Genomic DNA, 18,911 nt, shown 5'->3' on the forward strand with positions numbered 1-18,911 from the left:
ATGCTTTGAGACAGTTATGTGGAAAAACATTTTTATCGAATTTTAGTACGTTTCATTTTAATTTATTTATACAAAATAACATTACAGTAATCGTTCAAAATGTCGTCCTTGAATTTTATTGTACCTGTTTAAACAACGTACATGGTTTCTACGGATTTGGTTAAAAATTTGATAACCGTTTTTAACTACTTCAAATGCTGCAGTGATTCGTGCAATCAGGTCTTGCTCTATTTCCACTGACGTTACATAAATCACAGACTTTACATGTCCCTACAGAAAGAAATCTAAAGGTCGGAATCTAAAGGAGGAATCTAGATCGGGTGACCTAGAAGGCCAGGAAATTGGACCGCTTGTGGTCCGTACCACTGGTAATCTGAATTGACGAAGTTCCAGGACGACATTTTGAACAATTATTGTAATGTTATTTTGTACAAATAAAAATAAAACGTAATAAAATTCGATAAAACATATTTTTGCACATAATTGTCTTAAGGCATCATAAGGCCATAGCGCCTTAGGGAGACACTTGCGAACATGGATTCTTATACTCCGATGTTTTCCACTGTTGAACTGGACAATTTTTAGAAGTTTCATTCCATAATTCTGAAACACCTTGTAGATGATTTTTTTTTATTTCGCTTTATTATGCATAAGTACTGCTGGGCACAGGGGAACCACAATTTTCCTACCTACCACATATTAAAATTTAAAACAATACGTGCTTTAAAAGTATCTTATATCCCATAAATTATACATAAGCATATTCAGCATGCAATACACGAATTGGTACATGTATTAGGAAACTCGTCCCAGTGGGTTTTATGTTTGACTGTATAAGGTGACGAATTCTATGAATTCTGGTATCTGGTACTTCCCAGTGCAATTATGGGTAAATTGAAATCTAAAAAAGAAGAAAAATCTAAGATTAATTATTGACTTCAAAGACCTAATCAGTATTTACGCCGGAAAAGTTCGTGTGAATAGTTTGAGCACGTAAGAGTTGAATGAGAATGCGACATGAATAAAATTTCTAATCCAAAACTGGCACAGTTAAGCAATGGGTTTTTTACATTTATCTGGAACAAAGGAGGATTACAATATTGCGTTGTTGTTCGTTTTGCAAGCACCTACCTATCTACTTATTAAGTGGAAATCTCAGTAACGTTAAATGCCCTTAACTGAATAATCACCTCAAACAGTTTTTTGTTTTTTATTTTTGTCATGTTTGTTTCCTTTTTAATTTTAATTTTGTTTAGTTCGCCTTGCTATCATTTCCCTGCCGTTTAGGGATAAATGATTGTGATTCCATCGAGTTTAAGTTTTTAATAAATATTTAATTGGTTTAATTTGTGACTTCACGTTTCTACGAAATTATTAATATAATTTTTTCTTCACTGCATGGTTCTCTCAGTTTTTTTCCAATTCTCAGTGCGTTTTCGTATCCTTTATCGTATTCTTATTTCTCTCAATCATTTTCCCATTATCCTTTTATACTGAATTTCCTCCTGCACATCTCTAGTTTCCCTTCAACTTTTATAAATAACGCTATTAACAGTTATCTACCAGGATGTGCTGAAACATAAATCGAAATCTACTTCTTTAAAATCACATCCCTAATGATTGATGTTTTGATGTTAAAGTAAAACTATAAATGTATATCAAAGCACAAACATTAAATACGTCACAATTTGAAATGTCTCCTTGAAATAGGCTCACTTCAGGTACGGACTTTCCAATAATCAACATATCGACGTAATGGTTATCAGATGAAAGATGATTTGAAATTTTAGTGAGCCAATCCGGCTCTGAACAGTAATCAGCCATTATAATACACCTTGACGAGATAGGTCTAAATCGGATAGATATCTGATGTATTTAAGAGTGTTTTACTCCAGTTGTACCAGAGTAAGGTGGAGGGAGAAAATTACTGACACCTGTTAGTTAGTTTGACGTAGGTTTCGCGCATTGATAAACGTTGGGTGTTTGGATCTGTATTCATCGCCGTAAGGTAAGTGCCTTAACTTACTTTTTTGTGATTTATAATTTTTTTTCGAAAACAAAAATTTATTTTTATTTTAGTTTTGAAGCTATGTTTCATTTTAATTTTAATTGACGATTTTTTTTTCTGATTTATAATTTTTAATTTTTCAGCCAATTAAATATTTTTTGGCATATTATTTTGGTAAAGTTTCTTCACAAAACTGTTTTATTTAAATTTTCTTTTGGTTAGCACATACGAGTAATATGAATTTCTAATGACTTAATTCTTTTCGTTTTTTTAAGGCGTTTTCCTTAAGAGTATTATCCTAAATATTTTACCTCTTCATTAATATTTCCGTTACAGATTTTAATAAAATTTAAAATTATGAAATTTTATCATCGTCTTGATTTTCCGATTTAACCAGAAATACCTTCCTATGTCGATTTAAAGTGTAACCCATCAAATTTTAATAAAATACCTATTTGCATTCGTTTTCCGTGACGTTTTTGTAATATATCTAATTTTCAATAACACTAGCCGATAGTAGTATTGTTCTACTGATCATCGATCAAGGCAAATGGCTCAAATGTCCTACTGATTACATTCTCAAATTTATTGATGTGCATTTTTAGAGTGTAATAATTTTAACTTTATATCCTGCAACAATTTTTATGCTTTTATGCGTTTTTCGGGTTCATTGATTTTACGCGCATCGTCAGAGTCTCTGAAATGAAGGATCTGAATAATTTGTTCCAATTAATCCAAAAGTGTTAAAAATGATTAAATTCATAAATTCAATAATTAATATTTCATAAAGTTATATAAAAAAGACAATGCCTCGTTTTATTGATATATTTCAACGCACCGTAGGCAGTTCCGATATAACTGGAAGGACTATTTCTAAAAATATTGGAATTGAATTGTAAAATGAAAACAAGCAACTTTTGTGCAATGCTTTTACGGCTAGAGAATTATTCCACCTGCTAAAACCTGCCTCAAGTGCGTTTAATTAAACAGAACACCTTGTATATTAGCAAATACGTTGAAGGACAATCTAATCTCCTTTAAAACCATGTACCACGTTCCTATGACTAAACCTCCATATTTTATGTATCGTCTCTACGCATGGGATTATTTTGGCCTTATTTGGATGAAAATAAACGTGGACAACTATGATGAATATAAACAAACCATCGTGAATCATTTGCGTGGCATATCTATGGTCTCTGGGCCAAGCTAAAAATTATGTTCCAGCTGCAATTTCCTAATTGGACCTAAAAAATACAGTGGCTCGAGTACAGGGCAGTGGCGTAGAAAATGATTTTGAAATGTATGTATATTGGGTGTCCCATTTAAAGCTGTGATTGAAGATTATTCAAAAACGGTATGTTGTATGAAAAAAAGGTTCAAATAAAAGTTGACCGATAAAGAGAGAGACATGTCATGAAGATAGTGACTTTTAGCCAAAACGTCATTTTAAGGTAATTTCAAGGGCAACTTTTTTTTCAAATGGCAACCCAGTATTTTTTACAGCTCCTTGTAGACCTTCAAAAATGGATATCTTTTATTTGAACGATTTTTTTATTAGACGTTTTACTGTAGAGTTATCCTTAATTTTTGTCCAATTTTTGAGATAGTCGAAATTATTGAATTCTTTTCTAGAAAAATTTTGCAATGCATATATTGTTTAAAACTCATAATAATCCTTATATTTAATAAAAAAATATATATTTCTATGAAAAAATTAAATAAAAAAAAATTCTATAAAAAAAATAATTTAAAATCCTGATTTGAGATACAGTGCACGACACTTGATTACTCTCACCATTTATTTGGTCTAATTTTCTTTAATGATAAAATTTTTGTTTAGTAAGCTACTTATATAATTAAAGTAAATGTTTTTACAATATTTGTTCAACATTTCTTTTAACACTTTCGAACTTTATAAGTCCGATAATATTTTAAGCAAAAATTTAAATTCATAATGCGACACATGATTACTCTCACTTTTAGAATTAAGCCAAAAATTTGTATTTAAACCTAATTCCTAATCTTAATATTTAGTATATCCTCCTTGCTTCTCAATGACTGCTAACATTCGATGAGGCAATGAATTGAATAAATTTTCTATTAGGTTCATTGGGATTGATTTCCAAGCGGCTGTAATGGCAACCATTAGTTCTTCCCTGTTGTTAAACTGTCTTCCCTCGGTATAAACGTGTTTGACCAACCAATCCCATAAGTTTTCGATAATACTTAAATCAGGGGAAATAGCAGGCCATTCTAAAACTGGAATATTATTGGTAGTCAACCATATTTCGACTACTTGGGCGGTGGGAATTTGCGCATTGTCTTGTTGAAATATCCATTCTTGATCCGGAAATAAAACTCTTATGTTATGAACCTGCCTTTGAAGCAACTCCAAATATTTTTGAGCAGTTTGCCGACTTTCTAGAAACTCTATACCAACTTTCCCTTGACTTGAAATAGCGGCCCAAATCATTACTGTCCCTGCCCGGCTGTGACGACGTGCCAAAACTTTTTCTTCCTTCCTTATGTCATGAAAGTAATATTGGAAACCATCAGGACCATCCAGGTTAAACTTTTTTTCATCGCTGAAAACCACTTTTTTCCATTCCTCTGTCCAGCTACGATGATTGCGTGAAAACTCCAAACGTTCTTGCCGATGACGTGTGAGAAGTAAAGGTGTCTTGCGTAGTTTTCTTCTTTTCAAATGTGGATACTTCTTTATTATTCTTTGGATGGTTCGCACGGACGCATTAGTTCCACTGTGATCCCTAATTTGTCTCGCTGTAGAAGAACAATTTGACGTAATTCGAAGAATCGCACGACGTTCCCTTGGTGTTGTTGCAGTTGTGGTGCGTCCTCGCCGATTGTTGCCATAATTATTGATATCTTTTAAATAAGCATTGATTACTCATGAGCTTCGTCCGATTTTTCTTGCAATTTCTCCATTTGAACAATTCTCCTGTCGATATGCTTGAATGCTCCCTCTTCCTTCCAAAGATAAAGTTCTACCTCGTCCCATACTAATATCAAAAGCATTTACAACGTGCAAATTGTTATCAATCGATTGTCAATCTGTTGTCAAGTGATCTGGTCTTGTTTATTCTGCGTACATAGCCATCTAGGATTTCAAAAAGTTAATGAGAGTAATGAAGTGTCGCAGTGTGAATAATAGCATTTGCTTTGAAAATTCTTCTAACTTTAGAATTCGAAACTATTAAACGGAATGTTGAACAAATATTGTTAAAATATTTAATCTAATCACATATGTAGCTTGCCAAACAAAAATTTGACTGTTGAAGAAAATTAGATCAAATAAATAGGTGAGAGTAATCAAGTGTCGCGCACTGTACTTATGAAAGCAAACTTATAAGCATAATTTTTGAAGAATTTCACACAAAACAATTAGATTTATTGTCGAAAAAAGAATATAGATTTCTTGTAGATCTGGTTATAAGGTAGACTCCAACAACAAGAAGAAATTTAAGAAAATATTTTTTTTAATTAGATAAAAGGATTGTTATGAGTTTTAAACAGAATATACATTACAAAATTTTTCTAGAAAAGAATACAATAATTTCGACTATTTCAAAAATTGGACAAAAATCAAAGATAACTCTACAGTAAAATGTCTAATAAAAAATCGTTCAAATAAAAGGTATTCATTTTTTGAACGTCTACAAGGAGCTGTAAGAAAAATACGGGGTTGCCATTAAAAAAAAGTTAACCTTAAAATGACGTTTTGGATAAAAGTCACTACCTTCATGACACGTTCCCTTCTTTATCAAACAACTTTTATTTGAAACTTTTTTTCATACAACGTATCGTTTTTGTTTCAATCACAGTTTTAAATGGGACACCTTGTATAATTATCATTAAATTACATTTGAAAATGCTTTAATGGAGCGATTGAAAGGCGAAGGAAGCGGGATTGTCTTATTTGCCTTATAGAGCAAAGAGGGTTAGTTTAGAAATAATTATGATATTTATGAAATAAAATCCCTCTTTGTGAAATAGTGTGAAACGCTGTAGAACTACAAGAATAAAGAGAAATATTATATTGAGTGGATTAAATTTTCTAAAAAATAGTATTATTGACTTAATTTCCTCTTTGTTTACTCCGATTTGGATATTTGATTTAAAACGCCCTATTTGTTTCATCTAATTTAAGTTTTATCATTGAGGTCATGGGCTTTTTTTCAGCTCCATAAAACTACAAAAGAAATTCTGGTTGACAGGTTATTTGTTCACTCACACCACGAAACGGCTTAATAATAAGTGGACCTTAAAAAACCATTAACCAACTTTTCTATATTTACTTTTACCAACTTTGTATACAGAGGCACAAAAAAAGCTAAACTCTGCAAATAATTGAATATTATAATTACGATATTTTCATTTTTTTAGTTGCATTGCACTCTTGGTTAATGTTTATGAGCATTTATAGGTAACACGCTTGGCTAGATACTTAAAAATAGGCCTAGGATGGTATAAAAAAATTCAAGTTTGATGTTACGAAAGCTCTTTGATTCGATATTGCAACAAATCATTAGGCAAGTTACAGGCATGAGTTTATTTGGGCATATAGGTATTAACTACATTAATTAATATTTTATAATTGTTTCAGTATTCTTAAGAACGAATGGACTAAAGTATTAATTAAGTCACCATTTCTTGTTTATGAAGAATCACCAGTTTCTTTTATTACGGTGTAGACTCATTACCTCCACTACAAATACTTTGGATGCGGTCATAAAAATGCCAATTATACAATTGGGACAGACCAAGAAAAATTGTCTAATTAATGGTAAATTTTCTGGTCACAAAATTGTCAGGTGTTGCACATTTTGTTAGCGCACAACCATCAATACCTAAATTAAAGAAAGTTTTTCGTTAGTACCTGATTAGTGGTCAATTCTCATCAAAGGCTTAGAAAGTCACAAATGCAATTTATACATTTTTTAGTCAAAAATTTATTCATTTAAAAAATAATATCCATTTAAATAAAGTTTAATTTTTTGTTTTTAGGTTGCAAATATATGTAAAATTAAAAAAATAGAAGCCTGATGATTTAATAAATAAATTGTGCTGAGAGTATAGCAACTACCATTAACTAAAAAAAAAATGTATGAATAATTTTCTGCAAATATATAATTACTCTTTTTTTCACGTCTGCCCTGTATGTAAGGCAAAACTCCAAATTAGCCCCCTGTGACCTACATGTTTAATAAAAATAATATTAAGTGAATTCCAGTCAGTAAATGCGGTTTACCACAATATCCATTGATTTTAAATTACAGTTATATCTTCAATTTTATTACGAGTGTTTTCCCAATATATATTTGAATTATTATTTCGTCCATTTCTAAGAGCTGAACAACATTGTTTTGTTTACTGATAGAAGCTTTTCAATAGAATTTATTGGTTTATATTGTTATTAAATAGTAATTTTATATTGTGTTATTGAATTATATACAGGGTGGGCCACGAGTAACACCTCGGAATCTCATGACAAAGCCAAGAGATTTTTTAACTGTTTCTTTTTTGAGATGTATACAGACTAACTAGAGTTACATTTTAAAATTATTTTCAAAGTATACAGAGTGTCCCAAACACATGTAATTGATCAAAGTTGCATTTTTTAAAATGGGATCCCCTGTATATTATATAATTTTTGAACTCAACCATTAAAATAAAATTAAGTTGTATTAAGGTTTATGGTATCTAACTCTAGCAGTTTTTGAAATAATTCAGTTTTTGTCAAGATGCAAGATAATTTTCAACACCCAATCTCTCATCCCATATTTAAGTTTTTAAAACAAAATTTTAATAGGAAGCCGTCAAGGGACCAAATTTTATACTGTAAGTTTCAAAAAGTCGGCGAATTGTACAGGGTGTTCTAAAAATAGCCCCAAATTCGTTCAACTTTTAACTGTTAATAACTTCTTTAATTTAAATGGGACACCCGGTATGTTGTGTTACTGTTAGATGCCAAATTTACTTATCTATCGAATATCATTAGGGTTCCCTATACCTAGCTCTACTCATTTTCGCAAAAAACATACATTTTTATAAAAATATGGATTATTTTTTATGGGGGTATGTAAAAAATGAAGTTTATAAGATTCCTCCTACCACGACTGATATGAAAATAAGAATTAGAAATGTTTTTACCTCTATTACGTCACAAATGCTAGAAAATGTCAGAAAATCTTTTGAAGAAAGAATCAAAATATGCATAGAAGAAAATGGTCATCATGTAGAACACCTGATATAAATTTTTTTAATTATACTTAGTTTTCTGCTTTTTGTTAATATTGTTAAAATTGTAATATACAAATATACGCAAGTAAATAATTAATTCTCCTATCACCATAATCATGTCTATTCGTTCTGGTATCGAATAGGAAAACATCTTTCCAATTAAAATTTTTTAACACTTCAAATAAACAAATCACTTTTAACTAAATATGACAGACCTAAACAAGATGGCAATGTAACTTAATGTCAAAATTCCATGGATATCTTGGCAATTTCATATGGCATAATGTTAAAATTGGAGATTTAGATATTTTTATAAAAATATATGTTTTTTGCGAAAATGAGTAGAGCTAGGTATAGGGAACCCTAATGATATTCGATAGATAAGTAAATTTGGCATCTAACAGTAACACAACATACTGGGTGTCCCATTTAAATTAAAGAAGTTATTAACAGTTAAAAGTTGAATGAATTTGGGGCTATTTTTAGAACACCCTGTACAATTCGCCGACTTTTTGAAACTTACAGTATAAAATTTGGTCCCTTGACGGCTTCCTATTAAAATTTTGTTTTAAAAACTTAAATATGGGATGAGAGATTGGGTGTTGAAAATTATCTTGCATCTTGACAAAAACTGAATTATTTCAAAAACTGCTAGAGTTAGATACCATAAATCTTAATACAACTTAATTTTATTTTAATGGTTGAGTTCAAAAATTATATAATATACAGGGGATCCCATTTAAAAAAATGCAACTTTGATCAATTACATGTGTTTGGGACACTCTGTATACTTTGAAAATAATTTTAAAATATAGCTCTAGTTAGGCTGTATACATCTCAAAAAAGAAACAGTTAAAAAATCTCTTGGCTTTGTCATGAGATTCCGAGGCGTTACTCGTGGCCCACCCTGTATATAAAATGTACAGGGAATTCCTAAAACACGTACGTACATATTTTAAGAGAAAATAGCTCGGGAGATTTTAAGATAACTGCATTTAAACGAACCTGAACGAGCCCGAATTACGAAACTGGATATTAAAGTACGAGTAGCTTAGCCGACACTTCGCGCCCTGGTGCCATCCAGCCTACGTTATGATGTTTCTTCGATTTCTTTCACTTGAAAACAGCAAGCAATACAGAAACGGATATAGAAACAAAAAGTGTTTATGTTGCATTAGCTACTGAAATTTTTTAAATTCAAACAGCGGAAGTATAAAATACCATGTAATAGCTCTTTTGCTCTCAGAAAGAATATACTACTACGTTGTACTACTATTTCGAAACTACATACAATGAAGTTTCGAAAAATGGTAAATGAGCTGAGGTTATAGTCAAAAATTCACTTACATATATTATTTTATATATTGGTGGGATTTTGTACAATCCGTCCCATCTACTTAATCATTATTTACCTACAATGGGGATTTCATGTCAATGCGGTCATATTCAAGTTCAAACTGATTATTAAAAGTGATCACATTAAAATAGTTCTAACCAGTAATGTGCATCCTCAGTACATTCAATAATAATTAAAGCCACCGAGTTAAATGAATCCATGGTAAAAGTAGTATTTAGACTATCACTCTGAACATGTGGTGAAATTTATGTTTCGGATTTAATTATCTATTTGGCGATATCACTTCCCTCAGTTAATACTCATATATGAAAAAGTCTGCAGTTAACAATAATAAAGACATCTGATAGGTCTCTGTAAGGTTGTGGTCAATCAAGTTCTTTGTATGGCTAGATGACAGTATACTCGTAGTGCACTGCAGGCATAGATGATAAAATGTTGCCATAAGTAATAAAATGTTGTCATAGGTAATAAAATGTTGCTATAGGTAATAAAATGTTAATGTTTCTTTTCCATTACATTCACCTTTTTATGTCCCAAGGCATTCTTTGCTATTCCCATCTCTGAGTATTTAAATATAAAGAAGCTAAAAGTTATCAATACTACATATGGATTGTAATAGCGAGTTCTTGAGAGTTACCTGTGTGATTGCATCTAGGCTAATTGAAATTATATGCGATGTATGCGCAAAAAAAAGAGCTCTTTTGTTTACTGGAAATCTCATGGGTCAATCAAATTTGCCAATCCTGGTTGCGTGGACGTGTTTTATATATAAGGTGTCTCAGTAACTCTGTTGCAAGGCGATATCTCTGTTATGGTTAGAGACACTCGAAAATGTTTTGGGGACAAAGTGGTTGGTTTGATGAAACGCATTATGTGGTGGGACTTTACGGTTATTATCACTTCCGGTTATACTGGAAGGTAATGTCAACTTTTTTATTTTAAATGGAACACCCTGTATATTTTTGTATTTTTGGATTCCACACATTAAAATGATTAAATAATTATTAAGTCTTTCTATTCCTGGATCTTACGTTTAAATGCCATATGCAATTTTTGCCTGCGTAGAGGTCAAAAGTATGCCTACAATTTCGTTTACACTCTCCTAATACAGAGAAATCATTTAAATTTTATATCTAGTCAGCTGTGAAGTTTGTTGAAGAAAAGAACGTATGTCGACAAAAGTAAATAAAGCAAAATAATCTCACTCGGCTCCTTTATCAAAAATTAATTTTAACGTCATTTTGCGGCATATGATCAAGCTACGACCTACTTTTTATCTTCTATTTCTCTGGTGTAAAATTCCACAACTGGCTAGATATGAAATTTAAATGACCTCTCAGTATTATAATAGTAACATATCTATGGAATGATTTGCCATTCTTAACCAAATTTTCAAATTTTAATATGAGTAGTAATAATTCAAAATATCTTTGTTAGCTTTGCAAATAGTATGCTCGATTTTTGGCAAAATAGCGTAGTCAGTAGTAGTTTAATTGTTACCATGGAAACAGAATTTTGTTTTGAATAATAAGTAAAATATTTCTGGAATGTTTAAATGGAAGTTCCTCTGAAAATTAGTGTTTATTTAATTTATATTATTGAAATTTTATCAAAATTTAGTTAAAAATGGTTTTAGTTAGCAATTCCGTAACCATATTATTAGTATTAAGAGAATGTAAACGAAATTACAGGCGTGTTTCCGAACTCTACGCGTGCAAAAATCGTATATGACATTTAAACATAAGATCTAGGAATAAGGAGACCTAATAATTATTTAATCATTTTAATGTATGGAATCGAAAAATACAAAAATATACAGGGTGTTGCATTTAAAATAAGAAGTTGGCATTAACTTTCGGTATAACCGAAAGTGGTAAAAATAGTGAAGTCTCACCACATAATGCGTTTCATCAAGCCAAACAATTCGTACCCAAAACATTTTCGAGTATTTCCAATTATAACGGAGATTTCACCTTTAACAGAGTTACTGAGACACCCTGTATATTTGAATTTTTCACTAATATTAAGCCTCAATTATTCAAATTAAATACTGGCTTCTGATAGAAGATTATTTAGATAATGACCAAATTAACTCGTTATCTGGTAAATAAACATTAAAATTTTGAAGGATTTATTGCTTTAATTCATATTTATTATTTCCAGAATCTTTAAAGTACACCTTCCACGTAACCTAATCCGTGTGATAAGTCGACTCTAGACACACTTACTTAAAAAGTCAACGCAATTTGAGTGTAATTACAAAAAGAAAAATTAATTGTTTTTTTGCCTTGAGAATTGGGAAATCATGTGCGATACAGGTAATTTAAATTGGCAAGAAAGCTCGTTTGGAAAATGTAGGTAATTCATATATTTTCAAGAAAAGAGCGATAAGACAGTCAAGGCTTGTGTTTGTCGTATTTAACAGCATATCGTATAGTAACTATTTGAGTTATAAGTGTTTTTGTATTGTGCTTCTGACTGTCCAGAACGCGTAGGTATTTATAAAATTTTGTTAAGCTATATGAAAGGGAATAATTAAACTTACTTAAATACTAAACAAAGAAACCTCTTTTCATCCTTTGCTCAGATCATCTCTTCACGGCTAAAAATTCTACCAAATTCGAATCTATTTCCGGGGTCATTTTCTAATGTGGGGCATGATTGTTATTCAAACAGAAAATTCTAGTAATTTGCGGTATGGAGAGAAAGTCAAAATAAACTGCAATTATATCAGCACTTCATCAGTTCCTACGCAGTATACCTTAATTTGAGTAAGTGCAATGCTCGAAATCTGCACGATCAGTCAATTCGTAGTTGATCTGAACTGGAAGGAAATGTGCATTTTCCATAGGAATTACTAATAGTGTAAGCAGTTAGTCTAAACCGAGAAGCAGCATATTTTCAACACAACTTAATATATTCTGTAATTTTTGATCAACTAATAACTCCTTTTTTTAATTATTTATATTTTTTTTAATTATTTATATTTACCACTATTTTACATAATAAATATTTTGTTGTAACTATTCGATTCAATGGATGTTCATCTTGTAAGACTACAGGAATCATATTCGCTATTCATTATAAATCAATTATTTACTTAAAAGATTAGCCTTTTGAGTGATTAAACACACTTGACACATATTCTTTGGAAAAAACAGGAATTTTTAATCACTGTGTAGTTGCCTACGTATATCAGTAAACCATCTGTAACTTAATGAAATGCAATAAAAATAATACACACATGTTTTTGACATTACTAAATTTCAAGTTTTCTTATCTACGTCGTTTTTGTCTTAAGAGGTTTTGCAATAAAATTCTTTAGTTCTTGTGCTATGCAAAAAGCAGAAATTTGCTGGTAGCTCCTGTTGCCTACTTACTGTTACAGCCTACGGCTTTATTACTGACCAGAAGGAGAGGAAGTAGATTAATTAAGTTTTCGACAGGAAGCTAGTTTATGTTACCTCATTATTTTATAGTAAAAAATGCTGATTGTAATAAAGCGATTATATACCTGTTGAAAATTAATGATATGAAATTGTTGTAATATTTTAGATAATGAAGTCATGGAGATGTAGACATTATAAAATTATATAGAAATATTGACTAGCAATACAGTAATGCATCGAATTATAGCAAGATTCAATAGGTTTACATTTAGCTCCGCTTATTTAACCGCACAAAAATATCGCCCTGATAGGTTCCTTAATGCATTTATGAAAACTATAAGAGTCTTTAAGGCAACTAAAATCTGACGAATTATCTAAGTCGGCTCGAAAATCTATATTGAAATCTCTAATACTAGTTAGTCTGCCTTTAAGTCCAAAAAATAATATAGGAAACCCCCAATTCGATCCATAGACAGAGTTTGAAAGGCAAGACATATTCAAGTCAGAATAATATTTGATATTGGGAAACTCGGCTAGGTCCAGAATCTTGAAAACATTGACGTATTTAAGATATCGACATGGAATTAGTGCTCAATAAAAGATAGGAAATATAGACTGCTATTCTCGAAAAAGCTTACTAACCTTATTTTAATTTTTTAATTTTAATTTTATTCTTATTTTTATCCTTTTGCCGATAGCTCTTTGACCTCTAATCTTAGTTGAAACTGACGATAACAAAAATGTTCTTTATTTGCGATAAGCACGTGTTAACTTCTCATTTCTCAAGATTGCCTTTTATTCCCCCGCTGGTTGGTTTTCCCCATTTCACTGATATAATTAAAGTGTTGTCATTAAAGTGTTGTAGATGTTTTTCAAGCACACAATAGAAATAGATATTTTTTCATATTAATTAATTTTTTTAGAATAATAGATTTTATCAGTTAATTTGATGATTAACTAGTTTATCGTTTAGCTTAAAAACAACAGTAAAGTACATTTTTATCGTTATTGTCTGGTGAAATGGTCTTCATTGGTGTTTCCTAAGAAAATGAGTGTTTAAGTTTTAAGCAAGTTTCTTTTCAGATGGTTATTACTCAACACTTTTTGATGCATTTCGAGTCTGTGGAATTTAATAAAACACATAGGGGCTAAAATACGCGTCATTAATTGTTTGTGTAGTTAAGAATGCACTTAAATATCAATAAGCACCAATTATATGATAGATCATTTTCAAAATTAATGTGATAAAACAAAATGCCACACAATAAAACGATAATAAGGAAAATTATTATGTAAGATAATAATTTTTAAATTTTTTTGAGATTCAAGAAGTGAAACTTTACGCAAACTTGAGGTACTCTATTCTAATTTTCTATGTACCTTTTCACGTTACTCATCAAAGTCCCCTTTGAAGCCTTTGAACAAGACGCTGGAAAATACCTAATTGAAAGATTTCCTCTAAGCACTCATACATTAATGTAAAATTCTGCGCAATTCATTGTTCAAACAGCCAATAAATCACGTTAGGTATCTGAAGTGTAACAAAAGTTTCCAACCAAACAATTTTAAATAAAATAATAGAAATAGATGGACATGGACAACGTTTCAATGCATATTTTAAGCAAGAGAACAATGGTCAATATTTGCGGTTTGTTGTCAAGAAATGATCAATTGACCGAGACAATTTCCAAAACAATTCGTAGTCATACATGCCTGTTGTTTGACGTCACATATAGGGATATACGTTTTTCCCATAAAAATGAGTGAAGATGTGTGAACGAAAATGTATTGAATGTCACACAATGGATTCAATTACAATTAACAAACATGACTAGTGAGTGTTTATTTTCTGGTTAGATAGAACAATGGGTGACCCTGATAGTGTGCTTTTCGAACCCCAAACCCAAAATGTGATTTTATTCAGATCACTATGTCCAGACAATCCCTTAGATGACAAGAGAGTGTATGTACAGCTTATATCATTTGTTAAAATTTGGTATTAATAAAAATTAACTCTTTTTCATTTAATCATTCAAACCATCAACGATGCACCATGAGCGCGTGCAAAAACTCCTCTAATCTGAGCTCTCAGTCTGATGACTATAACGGCTCAAAATAACACGACTTTACTGCACATAGCTACTTACGCAACCTGCATTAAGCTGACTCATAGTGCAACAACACATGCTATATTTCATTTTCTAGTTATTAAGTTTTATTTTTTAAACATTTTATTGCTCATTGCATTTTTATGTAAATCAGTTATACATATGTATTTACACACGTTGGTAAAATGGTAAATTAGTGGGGGCGTATAGTAGTAATTACGTGTCCTGAGTGTTCGCAAAAAGAAAACTCTCTCCTAAAGTGGTGTTTCCTGACCTCCTTAAGACGTTTGACCCAGTAGGTCGCTAAAGATGGAGTTAACAAGCGAGTGAAAATTGACTCCTGGTACATTATGTGACGGTTAAAATCTCAGGAAAAGATACAATATTGTCGTTAATCTCTGGACTATCAAAGATGACCATAACATGTTTACAGAAGTCAAAATATTAATAAAACTGAGATTGGACATACATTTCCTGTAGTCACTCTGTAGCCACAGGACCTAATATTTGCAGTTTCATAAGGTAAAAAATAATCTATCAGAGCTGGAAATATTCAGACCAGACGATTGCTGGTGCAAAATTTGAGACGCAAATTGTTAATTGTGAACCTAACGTACTGTGGCAAGATACTTTTTAGTGTTAAGTTCAAGTTCAAGTTTTATAACAAAAACGGAAAATTATCAACCAAATTAGTCTCAGTTCGCAATTAGCTAATACCTGTCGAAAGGGAAATAATCGCAATCACACTGGGTCAATCGTATCTTTGAAATCAGATTTGCGTAATACTCATAACACTTTTGTTGAAACTTGGAAAGTGGGTGACCGGTTTCTCTCGGTTTTTGGTTTGAGTTTTTGTTTGGTCTTTTCACGTTTACACTCGATATTATGATCAATCAAGCGAGGCTCAGGTACTTAAATAATGTTTTGTTAAATTTTCAACGGAACTGATACTTAGGGTCACTTTTTTCAATTGAGAGGTTATTGGGTTCTCCCATGAACCGTATTCCGAGATAAATGACCGTAATATTCAGTTTGAAAATAATGTGTCTGTGGTAGTTCAGTTTTGTCGGTCTAGAATTTCAGATATGATGAGAAATACTTCAGAAATTGAAACCGTAAGTAGGAAAAATATGTTCTTTTCAATTTTTCATTAAGGCTCAAAACGAATCGCTATAATGACAAATAAGTCGATTTTGTTTCTCCAATCTCCATTACTTACATACTACTCACACGTGAGGCTCTTTAAACAGGAAGTGGCAGCAATTTTACTCTTTTAAATAGAAAGCTCCACATATATTCTTGCCTATGAAGGAAGAAGAAAATATTGGTGCAGTGGTACATTACGTTGATATTTAATTTCGGAAAATGGTATAAGAACATAAACGCTAAAAAAGCCCTTAAAAAAGGACCCTAAGAAGATTCAGGAACATTATGGCCTTCTCAGACTACCAGAAAGATCTTCTGGGGGGTTACAGCTACTGCACCAACTGGAAGCCCTGACAAAATAGATGAGAGGTGTTTCGGAAGATCCATATGAAGCAGGCCTATTACTGTTGTTGCATTTATTAATTAATGATGTATTGCCTGATTTTTGCGTAGAACATGTGGCGAATTAAAATCCCATTAATAAAGCTATAAACATTATAGATATATTGATGTGCCAGTATTTGACACAGTACTCGAAACAGTACTCGAAACCACACGATCTAACGTCTATAAAGAGAGAATATCGCAGATGTTTTAGCAATAAACAATAATCCCTTTAATAGCATGGCAGAGATATGTTAATCCACGCAGCTGCTGCAAATTTCATGCTCATTTGAATTTGATACAGTGTTTTGTGATAGCTCTGTCCAGTGCTTTTATTGTGTTTACAGAATTATTAAAAATTTGTAGAGTTGTAAACGATCTTGCTCCATACTAATTAAAATTTCTCTTATCTGCCTCGGTATTTCAATGAATCCCATGTCTACTTATATTATAGTTCAGTAAAACTGCCTAGGCAGTACAGTGCCTGGAAAAAATTTTACCTTGCATACTTAAATCGTTTACTCAAAAACAAAAACAGGAACTCATGTACCTGATTAAGTAATTTTATCCTTACTTTCTCTGACACACGACCGTCACCATTTAAAATCTAAAGGATAAATATAAAGTATACATCAATGACAATTGGATTTCGTATTTATTTTTGAATTAGCCATTTCAAGTTTAAACAATGTAAATAGAAAATATTAATATCAAATGTACGTAATAATTTATTTTCGTGTAATTAACCTCTTCATATAAGTCCTCTAGAACAGAATTGTAATCTTCATACCAAGTACCCTTGAGAATTACATTTAGTACTTATCTACGTCATATATCGCCTTTAAAATGGCTAATTACTTAACGAGAATTTTTAAGTACATCTGGTACTATTGATAGCGAAAAGAGCTTGCAGGCCTTTCATAAATGAACAACAAGAGCTAAAAACCAAATATTTTTATTTTTATTGTAAGATATAACTGACTATAAAAGGTATAGTAGATGTCGTGGGTATAAAAGACTTTGCAAATAAATTTAAAATGCAGTAAAAATAAATTAAGAAATATTAGAAAATGAAAATTACAAGCAAATCTGCCTTGCGGCTTACAATCATTTAGGAGATATGTCCATTGCAGATTACAGTTGGAAAAACAGCAAAGAAACAGCGGTTCAAAATGACCTAAACATCACTCAATTTTACTTAAAATGCGAGATCCGATATACAGTATTGGCCAAAATACTTGGAACTTTCAAAATTTCCGTATTCCTAAAATAGCTCTGTTTTAATGTGAACAAATTTAACATGGCCAATATGCCTTGATATCGTTCAACAACAAAATGATAGTAAACATTTCTAGCTTGCATTCTTTTATAAAAAAAATAATAATAATCGTATCATGTTGGACAAAATAGTTGGAACTTTTTTCTTATCGGATTTAAAGGGCATGTTTTGCATATTTTATGTATTTTCTTGGTCAGTTCGGTTTGATATCTGAATTAATTATAATGGCAAAAGGAAAAGCCTATTCGATTGATCTTAGAAAAAGAATTACTGATTTTTATAAACAAGGTATTAAACAAAAAGATATTTCCACGAGATTAAACCTCCGGAAAAATACTGTGTCGGAAATTATCAAACAATTTCAAATAAATGGTCATCTCATCCCGAGAAAAAGTACAGGCAGGCCTAAAAAGACAACTGCAAGACTGGATAAAAAAATTATCAACCTTGCAAATAGTGATCCGTTCCAGTCATCCTCAAAAATTTTGCAAAAAATTATGGCCGATGGAGATCTTGCAATATCACCGAGAACTATTAGAAGAAGGTTAGTAGAAAATGGCTTAAAATCCTATCGTCCAGCTAAGAAACCATTGTTACGGACGAAGAACATCAAAGCACGGTTACAATTTGCACTTGAGCATCTTCACTGGACAGTACAAGATTGGAAAAAAGTTCTTTTCAGTGATAAATCGAAATACAACCTGTTTTCCAGTGATGGTATAGTCCATGTAAGGCGTCCAAAGGGCCAGAGACTCAATAAAAAATATATTAAGCTTACTGTTAAGCATGGTGGCGGTAATGTGCTGGTTTGGGGATGTTTTTCTTGGTATGGCATGGGTCCCATTCATCGCATTTGTGGCAAGATGGATCGATTTATGTATCGTGACATATTACGAGACATAATGGAACCATATGCATTTGAATCAATGCCAGTTAATTTCATTTTTCAACAGGACAACGATCCTAAACATTCTGC

The 18,911-nt window shown here is 31.4% G+C and overlaps 1 protein-coding gene across 2 annotated transcripts in view; it reads left to right on the forward strand.

Moving 5' to 3' along the window:
• The first annotated feature begins 1,854 nt into the window (after positions 1-1,854).
• The window catches only part of LOC136410558 (solute carrier family 41 member 1-like), a 30,634-nt gene continuing 13,577 nt past the window's right edge, over positions 1,855-18,911 (forward strand). Inside the window, exon 1 of one of the 2 annotated variants that reach the window (XM_066392752.1) lies at positions 1,855-2,008. The gene's annotated coding sequence lies outside the window, so the exon portion shown is untranslated. Of the gene's footprint in view, positions 2,009-12,043; positions 12,125-18,911 lie in introns of those variants that run through there. The other variant, XM_066392753.1, reaches the window with a different exon arrangement.

The sequence above is a fragment of the Euwallacea similis genome, chromosome 8 (assembly GCF_039881205.1).
Source record: "Euwallacea similis isolate ESF13 chromosome 8, ESF131.1, whole genome shotgun sequence".
In the NCBI taxonomy this organism is placed as follows: Eukaryota; Metazoa; Arthropoda; class Insecta; order Coleoptera; family Curculionidae; genus Euwallacea; species Euwallacea similis.